The 15,189-nt window shown below is 56.1% G+C and overlaps 1 protein-coding gene across 6 annotated transcripts in view; it reads left to right on the top strand.

Moving 5' to 3' along the window:
• Window positions 1-15,189, top strand: part of TNS1 (tensin 1) — a 197,724-nt gene that overhangs the window by 47,630 nt on the left and 134,905 nt on the right. The window contains exon 1 of one of the 6 annotated variants that reach the window (XM_082658102.1): window positions 11,727-11,899. The exons of the other annotated variants lie outside the window; for them this stretch is intronic. The gene's annotated coding sequence lies outside the window, so the exon portion shown is untranslated. Of the gene's footprint in view, window positions 1-11,726; window positions 11,900-15,189 lie in introns of those variants that run through there. 6 annotated transcript variants of the gene reach the window in all.

A 15,189-nucleotide genomic window follows, 5' to 3' on the forward strand; every position in this document is an offset into this window, starting at 1 on the left:
TTCTGAGTCTCTTCCTTTCCAGCTGTGGCGTCTCAGGGCACCTGCAAAATAGCAACAGTATGGGTGATGTCATCGAGTTGTGGAGAGGGTGGGGTGAGATGAGGCGCCCAAACGCCCCTTAGCAGTGGTGGTGCTGGGGGTCTGCAGTATCCTCCCCGTTGCCCAGGCTCTGCCCGGCTGGAGTACGCTCAGTACCGGAGGTGGCGTGGGTGTGTTTGTCCAGCTTGGAGGGGCTGGAACGCAGCAAGGACAACCTGTAGTTTAGTCCACTTCTCAGGATGAACACAGACCTCCTCTCTTGCCTGTGTGGGTGCGTGTCTCTGAGGGGTCCCTGGAGAGGGGAGAGTGCCAGGTCCCTGGCCAGGGCGTCTGTGCTGGTGGCGCCGGCTCCTGGGGCACCTCCAGGATGGTGCTGCGGGTGGGTGGAATCCACAGGGGTGAGACACCGAGGCCAAACGTGCCGAGGATGCTTGGGGCTGCTTATCTCTGGCCAGGAATGTGCTGTGGTATTATTAGCCGGCAGCCTTCTCGCCTTTGGAATAATCACCCCAGTGTCGTGGCAGACACCTGTCCAGCTCTGCCTGCCCAGACAGCCCTCGGGTGTCTGCACCGAACCTCCCGTGGCTGGAGCTCATGTGTGTGCCTGTGCGTGTGTATGTGTGTGTGTGTATCCATGTGTATGTGTGTGGGGCACGTGCCTGTGTGGGTGCAAGTGTGCCTGTGTATCTGTACTGTGTTTTCACGTGTGTGTGTGCAGATGTGTATGTGCACATGGGTTTAAGTGCACATACTTGTGTGTAGTGTGTAGATACCTGTGCAGGCATGTGTGCATGAGTGTGTGTGTATGAGTACGTGTGAGTGTGCATGATTATGTGTGTCTGTGTGTGCCCCTACCTGGGGGAAGCAGGAAGCCCTGAGGAGGCCTGGGAACAGGAGGGAAGTAACGGACAGAGGGGAGGCTGATGACCCCACCCTGCCAGGGCGTGGTGAGAGGCTGGGAGGCTGGATGGGGGCGGGGGACAGCAGGCAGATGCGCAGGGCAGGCAGGAGGGGCTGCTGGGGCTCTTGGCACTTGGGGTCTGGGCCACTCCCCTTGACTGTACTCTTCAAGGCAGCATGATAAACAGCCTGAGGCCGGCCAGCCTGAATCCATCATTCACTAGCCTTGTGACCTTGGGCAAGTGACTTAACCTCTCCAAGCCTCAGTTTCCTCATCTGTATGATGGTGATAATAATAGTAACCTGCCCAGTAGAGTTATAGGGAGAGTGAAAAAACAGTGCCTGACACACGCACAGAGCTTGATAAGTGCTAATATATCACCATCATCATCATGACTGTGGACCCCTCTGTCTGCCCTGCATCTGGCTTTGACAGTTCCTCTCTGGCCAGGACCTCCAGGCAGAATGGGCGACCCCTGGCTCATCTCCCTCATGGCAGGGCAATGACATGGAGGCCTAGAGAGGGCACAGGAATGGTCCAGGGTCACCAGGAAGATGGGCAGAGCCATAAAGATGCAGCCCCTTGGCTCCTGGCAGCACCTTCTGCCCACAAAAGCTACCAAGGCTCTTTCTGCCTCGCTCGTATTTCTGGGTTGGCAGTGCCTTGCCAGGAAGGAGAGGTAAGGAGAGCCTGGCAAGCTTTCTCACCCAGGCCAGCTGCTGCGGACAGCCCAGGACGCATCTGTTCACCACACAGTTTCTTATGGAACTGAGGTTTCCATTCCCTGTCTTAACTACCCTCCAATGCGTCTTTGCTTTTGAGCTCTCCAGATCCTGCTGCAAATCCTGACTCTCAGATGGAGAGGAGTGGGCCCCAGCGGGGCCAGGCCCCAGGATCCTCGCTCCCTGGCCCAGTCCTGCCCAGGAGAGCTGGCCATCTGGCTCTGGACTGTGGTGCTCGCACCTGGTTGGGCTACCCTGGTCGCACCTTCTACCCCCAATTCCGGCCAGATGGGAGTGGAATTCCTAGGAAGCGCTGGGCCCCCACCTGCCTTCCCTCTGCCCCTACTGGCACATCCGCATCCTGTCCCTCGCCCTGCTAGGCCTCCCTGGAACTCCCGGGTGCCAGGACGGCTGCCCCCGGGGTAGCAGGCCCAGGGTGTTGCCAGGAGTGTGGAGGTGGGAGTGGGCACTGCGGTGCCTCGGCATGGGGGGCGGGGCTGGGCAGAGGCAGGTGGGATCTGCCCGGATCCCCGAGTGTGCACAGGCTGTGATTGCCCTGGACGCCGGCCAGAGAATTGTTTTTCACAACCACCACCCGCTACCGGAAGAAGAAAAAAAAGGAACGACAACAAAAACAACCACCAAATTTTTTTTTTTTTTAAATCTGCTGTTAATGGCCGATTGGCTGTACATTATTAAACAGGCAGCTGGAGATCTGCCAGGGAAGGGCGCTTGAGCCAAGACTCACGGCCTGAACACAACGTTCCTAGGAAAACAGTCACCTGTGGGGTCCCCGGGGAGGAGGACCCGGGGGATTGGCCCTCGCCCGGCTCATCCTTCCCACTTCAGCCTCTGCTCTGGTCATCTTGTGGGGAGCAGGGCCGTGCTGCGCCTGGAGCCCAGACATCCTTCGTCCGGGCCCTGTGGCTCCCTCGCCGCCCCAGGGGCCCGAGCTGCTCTTTCCCTCCTCACGGTTAAGTGGACAGGCTCCTGCTTCCATCCCACGTGGCTGAGGCCAGCGCCGGCTCTCCTGGGGGCTGGGCTGGGAGCTGGGCATCTGGTCCTCTGTTCGATTCCATTGAGTTCCTCCTTGTGGTGACATTGGGACTCCCTACGTGTCCTCCCTGGGCTTCAGTTCCCACATCACTCCAAGGAGAGGACTGGGCTGGTCAGCACTAAATTCTCACCAATATTTTGTGAGCCCTGACTGGGTGGCCTTGGGGAGAGGCTGGGGTGACTGTTACCCAGACTTTGGAGCACTTCTTGCTCCTCCCTGATTCCACTGGTGAGACCAGGAGCCATGTCTCATGCAAGAGGGTTTGGCCACTGGACCCGTTCACATCCTTTTGGAAGTCCCTCCAGCTATCTTGACGCCAGCCAGGGTAAAGGTCAAAGGTGTGAAGGTGACATCAAGTGGGAGAAAAGCAGAGGGTCTGGAGTTAGGGCGACTGCCATCTTGGTGAAGCCAGTGCTGTACTAGGGTGCACAGATAGGAGCACAGTATGGGGTCCGGGTCACGCCAGGGTGGGCCCACTGCCTTCCACATGGTCAGGCTGCTGCTGGCATGTGTGTGTGGGGACATTAGTTTGGGAACTGATCCTAAGGAACCTTCTCTGAGCCTCTAGAGATAAGATGGCAGAGCGGTGAGGAGTACAAGCTGGGCTTCCCTCCCATCACCACTGTTTCTTTGCCGTCTTACTATTATTGACATTGGGCAGGTGACTTCACCTCTCGTGTCTCAGCTTCCTCGGCTGTACAAAGTCGGTTAGAATAACACCTACTCCCAGGGCTGTGGTGTGGAGTGAATGAGCTTGTGCCTGGACAGGGCCCGGCGTGTGTGAAGGGCACACTAGCTGTTGGGAGGGAAGTGGTACCTCCTGCTGGTGTTCTGCTCTTCCTCTTCTTGTCACTGTGTGTGGATGTGTCTGTGCTGCTGTTTGTTCAATGTCTCTCCTCTTCCAGACCTTGAGGGCAGGCTCTCCACCTGCAGCTTGACCCACTGCAGCGCTCACAAAACATTTGCTGACTGAATGAATAAATGAACAAATGAATGAAGGTTAACTGGAAAAGGATCAGAACCAGGGAAACACCTGAGCACCTAGAAAGTGGAAAGATCCAGAAACTGTGAAAGAGCTGGGAACGTTCAGCCTGGGAATTGACTGTTCTGGGAGGTTGTGAGTGACTCTGTGTGTGTGTGTGTGTGCGCGTGTGTGTGTGTGGTGTGTGTGTAAGATTTTTGAATAAAGCTTTGAAAAGGTTTGTTCTCTGAAGTGGAACCAGGAGCCTCGGGAAAGCAGGCTGCCTCTCAGTGGTGGGAGCTGCCTTGAATGTGGGAGGGACTCGGGGCCTGAGGTGTGCAGGCAGAGACTGGGGGCACGCCTGGCACAGGGGGAGCCCTGACTCTCAAGGCCCTGAGGTCCCTGCTGACTCGCTGCTGCTTCAGCTGGAAGAGTAGTTGCAGTCCGAGCCGATGTCTGTGAACTTCGGTTTTCTCATCTATAAAATGGGATTAATAATGGTCAATACCCATAGGGTTGTTGAGAGGATTAAAGTGAGTTAATACCCACGAAGCTCTAAGAACATGAAAAGCACTCGATAAATCTGAGCGTTTATCAAACAGGACCAAAGAGCTATGGTGTGGCTTCCTCAATGCCACATCGATGGCTGATGTGAAGGAGTAGGATGTGGGGGGAGCATAACCATACAGGGGGCTGCTCAGGCCAGACTCTGCACTCAGCGCCCAGAGTGGTTAAGTGATTTGCCTGAGGTCACACAGCCAGTCAGTGGGTGGCCAGCCTTCAGACTTGGTTTGTACAACTCCAAAGCCTGGACTCTCTCCCCTCCACTCCTCAGCCTGTGCAGGAGGGGGCCAGCTTTCTCTGATTCTCACCCCCTGGGAGGGACAGCACCTCATTGCAAGGTGGAGCAGAATGACTGTTATTCTCTGTTATTCTCTATAAGAACCTAAGTCCTCAGGAAGGAAGTCTCCAGCTCTGTCCAACACTGAAAGTACTGCATAATTAAGAAAATATGGGGAGAGCGTGAGAGTAGGACAAGGGTTGAAATTTTCAGCAGCTCATTGCCATGGGGCCCAGGGCAAGGAGAGAGTCATAAGAGGAACACTGGAGGGATGAGGTTAGATGTTAGGAAGAAGGAATGGCGAGATGAGGGGCAACTTGAGGGGATGCAGGGAAGGGAAGTAGAGGCACAGAAGGGTGAGGAGGGGGACCAAGGCCATGCTGGTGATAAGAGAGAGGAGGGAGAGGAACCCGAGGTTTGACAGGCCCTCGGCCACTGGGCAGCTCCAGACTTTGGGCAGGGGTGGCCGGCTAGGGCCAGTCCCCACAGGGCTACTGGGCAGTGTCAAGGAGGCAGTTTTAGGGAGTAGGAGGCCAGTTGATCAGCACGTGAGCCAGCCTGGGACAGCAGGTGCAAACGGAAAGTTCAGCCACCAGCCCGCCTCCTTGCCTCTTCCAGCCTGGCAGCTGGCTTGTCCTAGAGGTCAGCTCTCATGCTGGGGCCAGCATGCTCTCTGCTGATCAGTCCCCACAGGCCTGGCTTTGTCAGGGTGCTGTCCTGTCCTTAGCAGCTTCTCAGTCCCTGGCTGTTTCTGCCTCTTGGACATTCAGAGATGAATGGGAAATGGTCCCAGTCTCAAGGAATTCACAGATGCAGGGGAAGAAAGACAAGGGAGGTGTACATGGGCAGTGGAATTTGCCCTGGCTCACCTTCCCAAGACAGTTTTTCAAATATTTGATCATCTGAAATAAAAATTGGGCCCAATCTCTCCTGTGCTTTTATTCAACGAATATTTATTGAGTATGTGCTGTTGTCCTCCTCTGGATGCTCTTTGGTTTATAGCGTATAGAAGAGAACTTGACATTTCTGATGGTGTCTGAGCAGCGTGGAGTAGAGTGGAACTTTCACCTTCTTTCTTCTGGCTTCTGTACCTCTATTCACACAACCAAAAGTGCACGTACCTTTTGGGGTCAGCCATATCCTATTGCCCGCTGAACTGAATTTGTTTTCACTAAATCTTAGACTTTTCCTTACATGATTAATTAATTCAGTTTTTTAAAAAAATGAATCTTGAATCTTAGTTCAGGACTTTACTCCAAGAGAAATGCTTCCTTGCTAATTTTGGCCTTTTTATAAAGTCAGTTTTGCGTTTCAATTCAGTTCCATACCTTAGTTCTTCTTTCTGTTTTTTGTTTTCTACGTGTGCTTGGTGAGTCTCCATTCTGAGTCCTCACCTAGTTACTGATAAGTATGTCGGACAAGCCAGGGCAGAGGACAGCGCCCTTTGGCAAGTCAGGAAGTTGACATTGATCTATTAATCAACACCCCTTGGCTTGCTGGCTAGGAATCCACTCGACTTTCTATCTTTTCTCTAAGCATTTCATCATGGATCCTGCCAACACCTTCCTGAAACCCAGATAATCTAGGTTTGGGGATTCCCCAACAGTCTAGTCCAGGAACCGTATAATAATGGGGTTAGGGTGGTGGATGTGGCTGTGTGAGGGAGGGTTGTGGGCTCTCCCCGAAAGGATCCAGGCTGAGCCAGTGATCATCGCTGGGGGAGACCTAAGAGGAATCCTGTCCTGGAGGCACCTAAATCTCAGGGTCCTTCCTGCTTTAAAATCGCACTTCTCGGGGGAGATAGGGATTTGTGTGCAATCAACTGACACCAGCAGCGACTTTCTGCCAAGGATCAACATCTGCCTGGAAATGTGTTCCAGGAATCTTCCAAGGGACCTGAGAGGTTATCGGATGAGGAGATGAAAGCCAAGAGGGGCCGAGAGTGACCTTTGGTCCCCAAGACAAAGCAGGGCTGAGCAGGGCTGGAACCCGAGGCCCTGACTCCCAGTTGGAGGCTCTTGGGGCTGGGTCCCACTGCCTCTCCTGGCTGGAAACTGAGGCTGGCTCCGGGGAGGGAGGGGCTGTCATCATGTGTCTTGGGGACACACTGTTGGCAGACTGTTTTCCCCATGCTTCCCCTGCCCTCTGATCCTCCACCCTCAGACTGTGGTGCAAATCTGAGAGTAGGACCCCTGAATGTGGAAGGCCTCGTGCTTCTCCCTCCCGGGGGGGGGGTTGGGGGGGTTGGAGGGGGTGGGGGGGTGGGGGGAGTGTGTGGCAAAGGGCCTGAGGCATTGCTGCACTTTGAGAGGTGCTGGGAACGAATGCAAATGAGATGCAAATAGGGGACTGCGGCGGGGCCCGGGGCCGGGGGTGGGGGGGGCCTGACCCTGCCTCAGTCTGGCCTGAGTGTTAAGGATGACAAATAGTAAAGGAAACGACCATTGACCTGGGCTGTGAAGCCCAGCCTCAGGAAGGAAGGGAGGGAGAGGGGCTCTGTGGGGCAGCAGGGCAGGGTTTGGCTTCTGGAGTCAGCTCTGGAGGGTGCCCTAACCAGGGGGTCCCAGGGGTGGCCCAGAGATGACAGCACCCTGGAGGACAGCCCAAACTCATCCCCAGCTGCAGGGGGGTGGTGTGGTCAGAAGGGGGAGGGTGCAACCCGAATGCATAGACTTTGACCAATTGCCTAGGGCGACCCCCAGGGCCTGGCTCCCAGCCAGCGTGTGTCAGGTCCAGCAGGATTCTGAGGGCCAGGGTCTCTCCCCTTGGGGTCTGGGCATGTGGCCCTGTCTTCTCTGTAATGGAGGGAGAGGAAGAGGGCGGGGCCAAGGGCCCTGGGGCGGGTGGCTCCGGGAGGCCACTCCCCTGCCTCCACCCTAGGAAGATTTCAGGAGCCAATCCCTCCCTGCTGGGTGTTTGTGGTCAACTCTTAGCCCAGCTCTGAGGAGCTTCCCCTCAGTACTGTAAGAGCCTGGGAATCTGGCCCAGCGAACGTGGGGGTCAAGGGGCGTGGTGCCCTCCAGGGGGAGTGCTGGGACCTGGAATGCCCAGTTGTGCCATATGGTGACAGAGCCTTGAGTTGGAAAACCTGGATCCAAATTCCTCCTCCTTCATCAGCTGCTCTGTGAAGCTGGGTGATCGCTTAACTGCTCTGAGCCCATCTCTAAGACTGGGATAAGAGTCATAGTCACTTGCCAGGTTTTAATGGGGGTCTGCATGGAAAAGCACATGGAAAAGGTTTGGTGCAGGGTGGGCGTTTAAATAGGGGTGAAAATGAAATGAAGGAGCCAATGAGTTCAGCTGTGGGTTGACACGCCTCTCCCTCACAGCCCGCTGTGGGGCTGAGAGGCCCGGGAAGCCGGCATTCAGTGCTCTTGGGCCTTGACCTTTCTTTCTTTTGACTTTCTCTTGGCCCTTTTTTCTCTGTCTCTCTGTGTCCTTCTGTCCCCCATTCTGTCGCGTCCCCTACGCTCCCCATGGCAATGCCTAACTCAGCACCTGGCCCCGACGAGAGCGGTTCATTTCCCCTCTCTTCTCTGTGGCCTCTCTGTGGCTCCATGGGTGGCCCGCCACCCCCAGCTCCCTCTCCTTCATCCCTCTGGGTCCCTGCTTCTGACCCACTCTTTGTCCTACTCTCTCCTCCTGGCTTTTCTGCCCTCCGCGTCTCTAGCGTCTATGCCATTTACAAGCATCCATTGAACGCCTATTAGATGCCAGGCACTGCCCGGCTCCTTTCTGTGTTCTGCGTCTCCTTGCCTCCCAGCTGCCGCTTCTCTCCCTCCCGCCCCGTGCGGCCTCCTGCCCTCCCTTCCCCCAGCTGCACTGGGCTCCAACACTGGTATTATTCAGTTTTATGAGAACCCCCCCAAGGCCTGCCCCTGAATGGACCAACCACAACTGGAACCAGATGTGCAGTGCTGTGCTTGGGGATGGGAGGGAGGAAGGGAGGGAGGAGGGAAAGGGGCATGGACTGGCTCAGGGAGAGAGGAAGGAGGGTTGGGGGATGGGAGGTGGGAAACCCTGGGAATCCTGAGTCTTCATCAGCCTGGAGGAGGAGGAGCTGGGAGGGGACAGAAGGGCTGAGCAGGCTTCTGCGGGAAGCAGTTCTGGCGCTGTGTGTGTGTGTGTGTGTGTGTGTGTGTGTGTGTGTGTGTGAGATTGGCTGTGGGACAGCTCTTGGAAATAAAGGGAACGGCTGCTCTTCTTTGAAAGCCTCTAGTTTCTTGACTTCCTCTCTGTGTGGTTTTTAGAGATTCGCTGAATTCATGGTTCTGTACCCAGGTGTTGGAGCAGGAAGGCTGGGACAGAGGGAATGATGGTGGAGTGGGGGATGAGAGCGGCTGGAGGACGGTGTTTCTCAGAGCCCCCTGCATCTGCTGCAGCCCTGGGGTGGGTGGGATGCTCCTGGGACATCTGTGTATCAGTCTGATGGTCCCCATGTCTTAGCATACTCAGGTTTTCTGTCTGTGCTAATATAACTTTGAAGATAAAAGTCTGCATACAGTTATCTAGGTACAACCTTGTGCAGAATTAAGCATTTAAAAGAGCCCTTTCATTCGATTTTTAACTCATCATCCATCCATCTCTCCATTGTTCATTTATTCATTACACATTTATTGAGAATCTACTAGGTGTCAGCGTTGTGCTAGGCACTGGGCAAAGTTGGAAAGGAGAAAGAAAAAGACAAGTAGATCTTTGCTCAACTATTGGAAGATACAGGAGTGCACCCGACAAGTGTATGTCACAGCGTTAGCATTTGAGCGAGAGCCCCGGGTATTCAGCAGAGGGGTCAGTACCTACCAAATAGCTGGAGAAGGATCCATAGAGAATGTGGCTTTTGAACTGAGCCCTGAATGATGTGATGGCAAGGCTCAACGGGCAGGGCTGCACCACAGAGGGTCTCGAATGTCATGCTGCAGAGCTGGGACTGGATACGGTAGGTTGTGGGGAGCTAGGGACTATCTGATGTCAAGCAGGATGATAGTAGGTGTGGGTTGGAAAGAGGCGACGGGGAGGATAGCACTTCTGCTCTTCTGTGACCTGGGAGAGGGTTCCACTTTTATTTTCTTATTTTAATTTTTAAATTAAAAAATTTTTTTGGCCGCACGGCATGGCATGTGGGATCTTAGCTCCCCGACCAGGGATTGGACCCACGCCCCCTGCACTGGAAGCACAGAGTCTTAACCACTGGACCGTCAGGGAAGCCCTGAGGGTTCCACTTTTATAGCAGACCCCCCTCTCTACCTCTAGAAGAGCCTAGATGGCTGACATGGACTACTGTCACTTCCCTCCCCTGACCAGGGCTGACCCAAGCCCCTGAGCAGCCCCTGGTCTGCAGGGGTGTGAGGGTTAGGCAGGATAAGGCTATTTGGAGACAACTTTGTCTCAGAGTTGGGGCAGTGAGGGCTGGGCAGGGGCCCCAGGAGGCCTGGGCCAGGTTTTCCTACACAATCTCAAAGGCACGTTCTGTGGAACCAGGTCTTTCCCATCTCTGGTCAGTTCCCACGTACTTACAGATTGAGGACACTGTCAAGGTTGGTAGGTTCTGAGATGCTGGAATTTGGGACTCTGGGAGGCCAGCCACAGCTGCTGCCCCATCACTGCCCACCGACTCTTCCCATCTGGGAGCGGATGAGGTCATCTTGCTCTGGAGGCAGGGGGTGGATGCAATGAGGCCTCCGTCTCTGCCCTCCCCACGTAAGGTCCTGAGGAGGTGCCTCTCTCCCCGTCTCCGTCCTCCTGGGCTTCACTGTCACGGATTGGGGGGGGGGTTGGGGAGCAGCCCTCTCACGTGCTGACCATCTCTGTGACGCTGGCCCCAGATGCCACCAAATCTTTCCTGAGGCTGTTTGTTCCTCCCGGGGCTCCCCTATCACTTTACTCTTTGGAAAATTGAAGCCTGGGTAAGGGTTTGGCTGGATTCATAAAATCAGTGAACATTAGAACCAGAAAAGATCTCTGAAGACCTTTGGATCCAAACTCATCGGCCAGCAGGGGAAACTGAGGAGGCTCAGAGATGCAGGCCACTGACCCAGGACCTCACAGGAGGGTGGCCCAGGTGGCCAAGAGAAGGACCTTTGAATCTCTGGAGGGCTGAGTGGTGGGGAGCTTGTCTCTGGAGCCAGCCCGTCGGATCCGAGCTCCTGCTCTACACCATCCTGTGTGGTCTTGGACAAGTCAGCTAACCGCTCCAGGGTCACTTTCTTCAGCTAAAATAACAAGGGAGATTCGAAGATTAAGTGAGAGAGAGGGAATATTCTTTAAGTGCCAGGCGTACAAATAGGTATGCAGCAAATGACTTTTTCCTTCCCCTCAGAATAACCCTATCTGCTTCTTTTATCATTTGTATGGTACCGCAGACTTCAAATCACATTTCCCCCAGTATTTTTAATTGTAAATTTTTTTGCATATCGAAAAGTTGAAAGGATAATATGGTGATCTCCCTGATTCTGTAATAAACACGTTGCTACATTTGCTTTATCACATTTCTATCTCTCCCTCCATCAATCCGTCTGATTTTTATTTTTGGATGTATTTCAAAGAGAATTGAAGCATGCATTTCATTAATGAGAGTTCAGTTCAAATCATTTTTGAATATACAGTCACAAACGTCCTAACTCAGCCCAGAGAAAAAAGCCAAGATTGTTATCCCACATTTGACAGCAAAAAAACAACAACAAAAAAAACAGGTTCAGAAATGAGATTTTAGGTCTCCAGTCACAAAATGAGTTGGAAACAGCATAAGGCAGAGCGGTTTACAAAAGTTGGGAGTTGCTATTATTATTATTGTCTCACCAACCATCCTTCTCCACCCAGTAGCCCTTGGGCCATTTCTCTGTAGCTGTGTCTCTTCCATGGGGTCCTGGACCTCTTGGCATCCTGCCCCCTCTGCCCCGAAAGCCCTCTGTCCCTCGCTTCAGGTCCCCTGGGAGGCTGCTGGGCTGGCAGCCATGGGGGGGGCACCCTTCTTGGCATGCCTTGCCGCAGGCATACGGGCCCTGCCGCCCAGCTGGCCGAGCTGGGAGCTGGACGTGAATGCCCTGGCCGAGTGCTTCAGGGGTTAAAGGAGGCGGCGGGCAGACTGCTGGCCGGCTCCGGGAAGGGGGAAGGAGGAGGCGGTGCGCTGACAGCCCGCCCGCCTCCACTGCCAGGGGAGGGAGCCTGGCGAGCTGCGCCCTTGCTCAGTTCCCAGTAGGGGCCCTGGGACCAGCTCTGCCCCCTGCGCCAGCTCCCTGCCTGGACACAAGGCTCACTCACGCCCTCCTCTCGGCAACCAGCTTCTTGCCAGCCACAGCTGCTGCCCCATCACTGCTCACCGCCGCCCCCCGTCCTGTGAGCCCAGACACCCATCCCACCCAGTGACTCCTCTGCCGGAAAGGTGAGTGTGGGGTGTGCGTGTGCGTGTGTGTGTGTGTGTGTGTGTGTGTGTGGCGGGCTGCCGGCACTGGTGCTGTCAGGACCACCAGTGGGGCATAAATTAGAGGAGGGGGGAGGTCAGTCTGCCTGCTCACGTGCCTCTGGGCTAGGTAGCCCCCCAGGCCAACATGTCAGCCCCCTGCCGCCGTCAGTGTCTGGTTCTGGCAGGGATGTCTGGGGCGCGGTTGTCCCTGCTTGGAGAGAGACCAGTCACGAGGAGTTTTGTTTGCTGGGGAAGTTGCTGGTGTCAGTGGCTGCTTGAGACCGAGGCCAGCAGGGACGAGTGGGGAGGGACACACTGACCAAGGCAGTGGGGAGGTTGGGGCATTTCGTCTCCAGGGTCCCTTCCCTTGTCTGCCTGCTGTCGCAGGGCTGCCTGGGGGCGAGGACCACGACACAGGCGTGGGCAGTTTTTCCTCTCCATTTCTTGCCCTGCCATGGGTGGGAGCTGTTACTGGGCACCTTCTTCCTCCTTGGGGCTCTTCTTGCTTCCACGCCTCATCTCCCAGGGGCAGCCACGTCTGCGAATGAGGGTCTGGCAGGCTCAAGAAGGTTTCCCACTTCACCCTCCTCAGCGTGGGTCCGTGCTCCCTTGCCCATGGGCACAGCCTGGCATGAGTGCCCCCTGCCGCCCTCCCCCAGCCAGCAGCTCCGACTCCCTTCTCACCCCTCTGGGTAGAAATAGCTAATCCAGGTGGTTAATGAACAGACACACGCAGCTGCCTTTCACCCCCCGCTCCTTCCTCTCTCCCCACCGCTCTCTCCTGCCCTGACCCTCAGTCATGCCTGCCACCCCTTGCCAAGCCCAAGCACCCATACAGAGCTAACCTCAGTGTCTGTCCCCTACCCTCAGTTCAGGACCAGGGCCAGGACTGCCTCTCCAGATGTTTTTAGGTTGGGCACTGTCTTAGCAGAGGAAACTGGGAGGGTGGTGACCGAGGGGTGACCAAGAGAAGCCCGCTGGGCTCCCGAGCTGGGCTCCCTGTGGCGGGTGGGATGGGGTTAGGGGACGGGATGGGTGCTGGGTAGGGGAGGAACTGGCTTGGGGAGGGCAGAACAGGCGGTCGTGGAGTGAGGCTTAGAGGGGCAGCTGGAGGCGAGGGTTCTCGAGCCTTTGGGGACAGGGGCTTCTCTTCTGGGAGCCCCAGCGTTCCTTCCATGTGGTAGAGCCAGCCAGGGGTTTGGGAGGGTGTGGGGGGAGTACCCTTTTTCCTCGAGTCTCTGCTGGGCCCCTTCCTGCCGCTGCCTGGGTCGGGTGGGGACCACTGTGGCTCAGACTTGGCCTTAAGTTGCTCCCACCCCTGCCAGCTGGCGGCTACTCCAGTCTCCCCCACCCTCGCTCTCCCCTGGGACCTCAAAGCTTGCTAAGGCTAAGGCACCCTCTGCCCTGACCCCTCTGGCCTAGGAGAGTAGGAGGGAGGACCTGGACCTGGCTCTGGAGTGGGGAGCTGGCTGGGACAGCTCTCAACGGGATCAGTGCTGGGGTCGCAGCGTGGGCTTGGCCTTGACTCTGCTGCCCGCAGAGGGCAGGGAGTGGAGACAGTGGGCCAGGGCCTAGGAGGGTCTCTCAGCCGGTCTAATAGGACTGGGAGCCAGAACTTTGAGCTGAGAATTCTTGGGTGGCGGAGGAGGCAACCTGGGAACCTCTGCTTCCAAGTCCTTGGCCTTGAACCCTTCTGGCTCTCCTTCCTGATCCCTCATCCCATGCTTCATCCTTCACTTCCCTCAAAGCCCCAGTTCAGAATCTCCCATGGGGGCTGCGGTGTCCAGAACTGTAAACACAGGGAGCTGGTGGCCAGGTTGGAGGGGGGCCGGGGTGGGGTGCAGAGGAGTTCAGAGAGGAGGTTACCCTTTGGTGACCATCTTCTCATTGCTGAGGGACTGTGGCTGAAGCTTTGGAGTTTGGGAACTCTCAGTGCCCTGTTTCTACTGAAGTAAGAGTAGGAAGCAAAGGGGCAGAATGGATTTTAGTTTGGTGAAGGAAGCTCAGCTCGGTGTAACGAAGGGCTTCCTAACAAGCCTGGCGGGTCAGCAGGAGAAAGGGCTGCCTTGTAAGGTGGTGAGCTTCCCGTCTGGGGGCGGGGAGTTCAGACAGAACCGGACAGCAGCTTGGAAGGATTCCTGAGCTGGGATGTGGTTAGAAGGGATGACCTTGAAGGTCTCTTGGGATGCTGAGGTCCTGGGATTCTTAGAGTCGGGGAATTCTCTGACACCCGGATCAGGGAGCAGGAAGGCAGTGGCCTCTGGCCTGGGGTGTGGGCACAGGCAGGACCTCTCAGGGTCCTTTTGTGCCCTGCCAATGTTCGGGGAACGGAGAGCCTGACGCTCGGCCCTCACACCCATAGCTCACTGCCCCACCAGGTCTGCTTCCTGCCAGGATTTTGAGTTTCTTCCGATTCCTCTTGTCCCACTGCTTGCCTTGCCCGGCTGGTTAACCCCACAAGGGCTGGAGCAGACCTGTGGGCCCAGGGCACGGTGTAGGATGGAGGGGAGCCCTGCTCCCCTGCAGTTAGAGCCCATATCCCGCCCTGAGGTGCTAACTGGGGGCAGTAGGCAAGGAGGGGGGTGTGCACTGAAGGTGGGCAGCTTGAGCCCCTGTCCAGTTTGCCCCCCAAAATGGGCCTCCCCAGCCTGCCTGGAAATGGTAGGCAGCGGAGCCAAGATCTGAGATGGGAAAAACACAGGGGCTGCACTTCTCTGAGCCTTGGTTTCCGAATTTGTAAAATAATACAGGGTAGTCAGGGCAGCTAGAGGTGGTTTGTGTAACTAACTGCTGGGGGTGCCAGCCAAGGGTGTAGTTCTAGTGCCTCTCTGGAGTGTGGGAGGAGCCGGCCACCTGCTCCCCGCCACTGGCCTCTCCAGACCTGTTTTCCAAGGTTGGGGTGGGGGGGCTTGAGGGCAGAGAGGAGAGGCAGGGTAGGGGTGGGGTTCAAGGTTTCTGAGCATCAAACCCTGGGAGACTTGAGTTTCCCTTGATGGAGCGTCAAGGTGGGCTTCTGGGGTGGTCTCTGGACCCACACTGGATGTCCCAACCTGCCTCTCTCTGCAGCCCCTCCTCTCTGGATGCCCTGGGAGCCCTTTTCTCCTTAGTGGAGGGAGCGAAGGAGTAGGGTCCTGGTCTCAGCTGAGGATGAAGTCCCTTCTGATGTCTAACTTCAGTACCTTGGGACCAGATGAAGCTGCTCAGTTAGGATGCTTCTTCCTCTGGTCTGACGGGGACCCAGTGGGAGGGGCAGGGAGGTGAGATGCTGA

This window comes from Grampus griseus (genome assembly GCF_964374135.1).
Source record: "Grampus griseus genome assembly, chromosome: 7".
Lineage (NCBI taxonomy): Eukaryota > Metazoa > Chordata > Mammalia > Artiodactyla > Delphinidae > Grampus > Grampus griseus.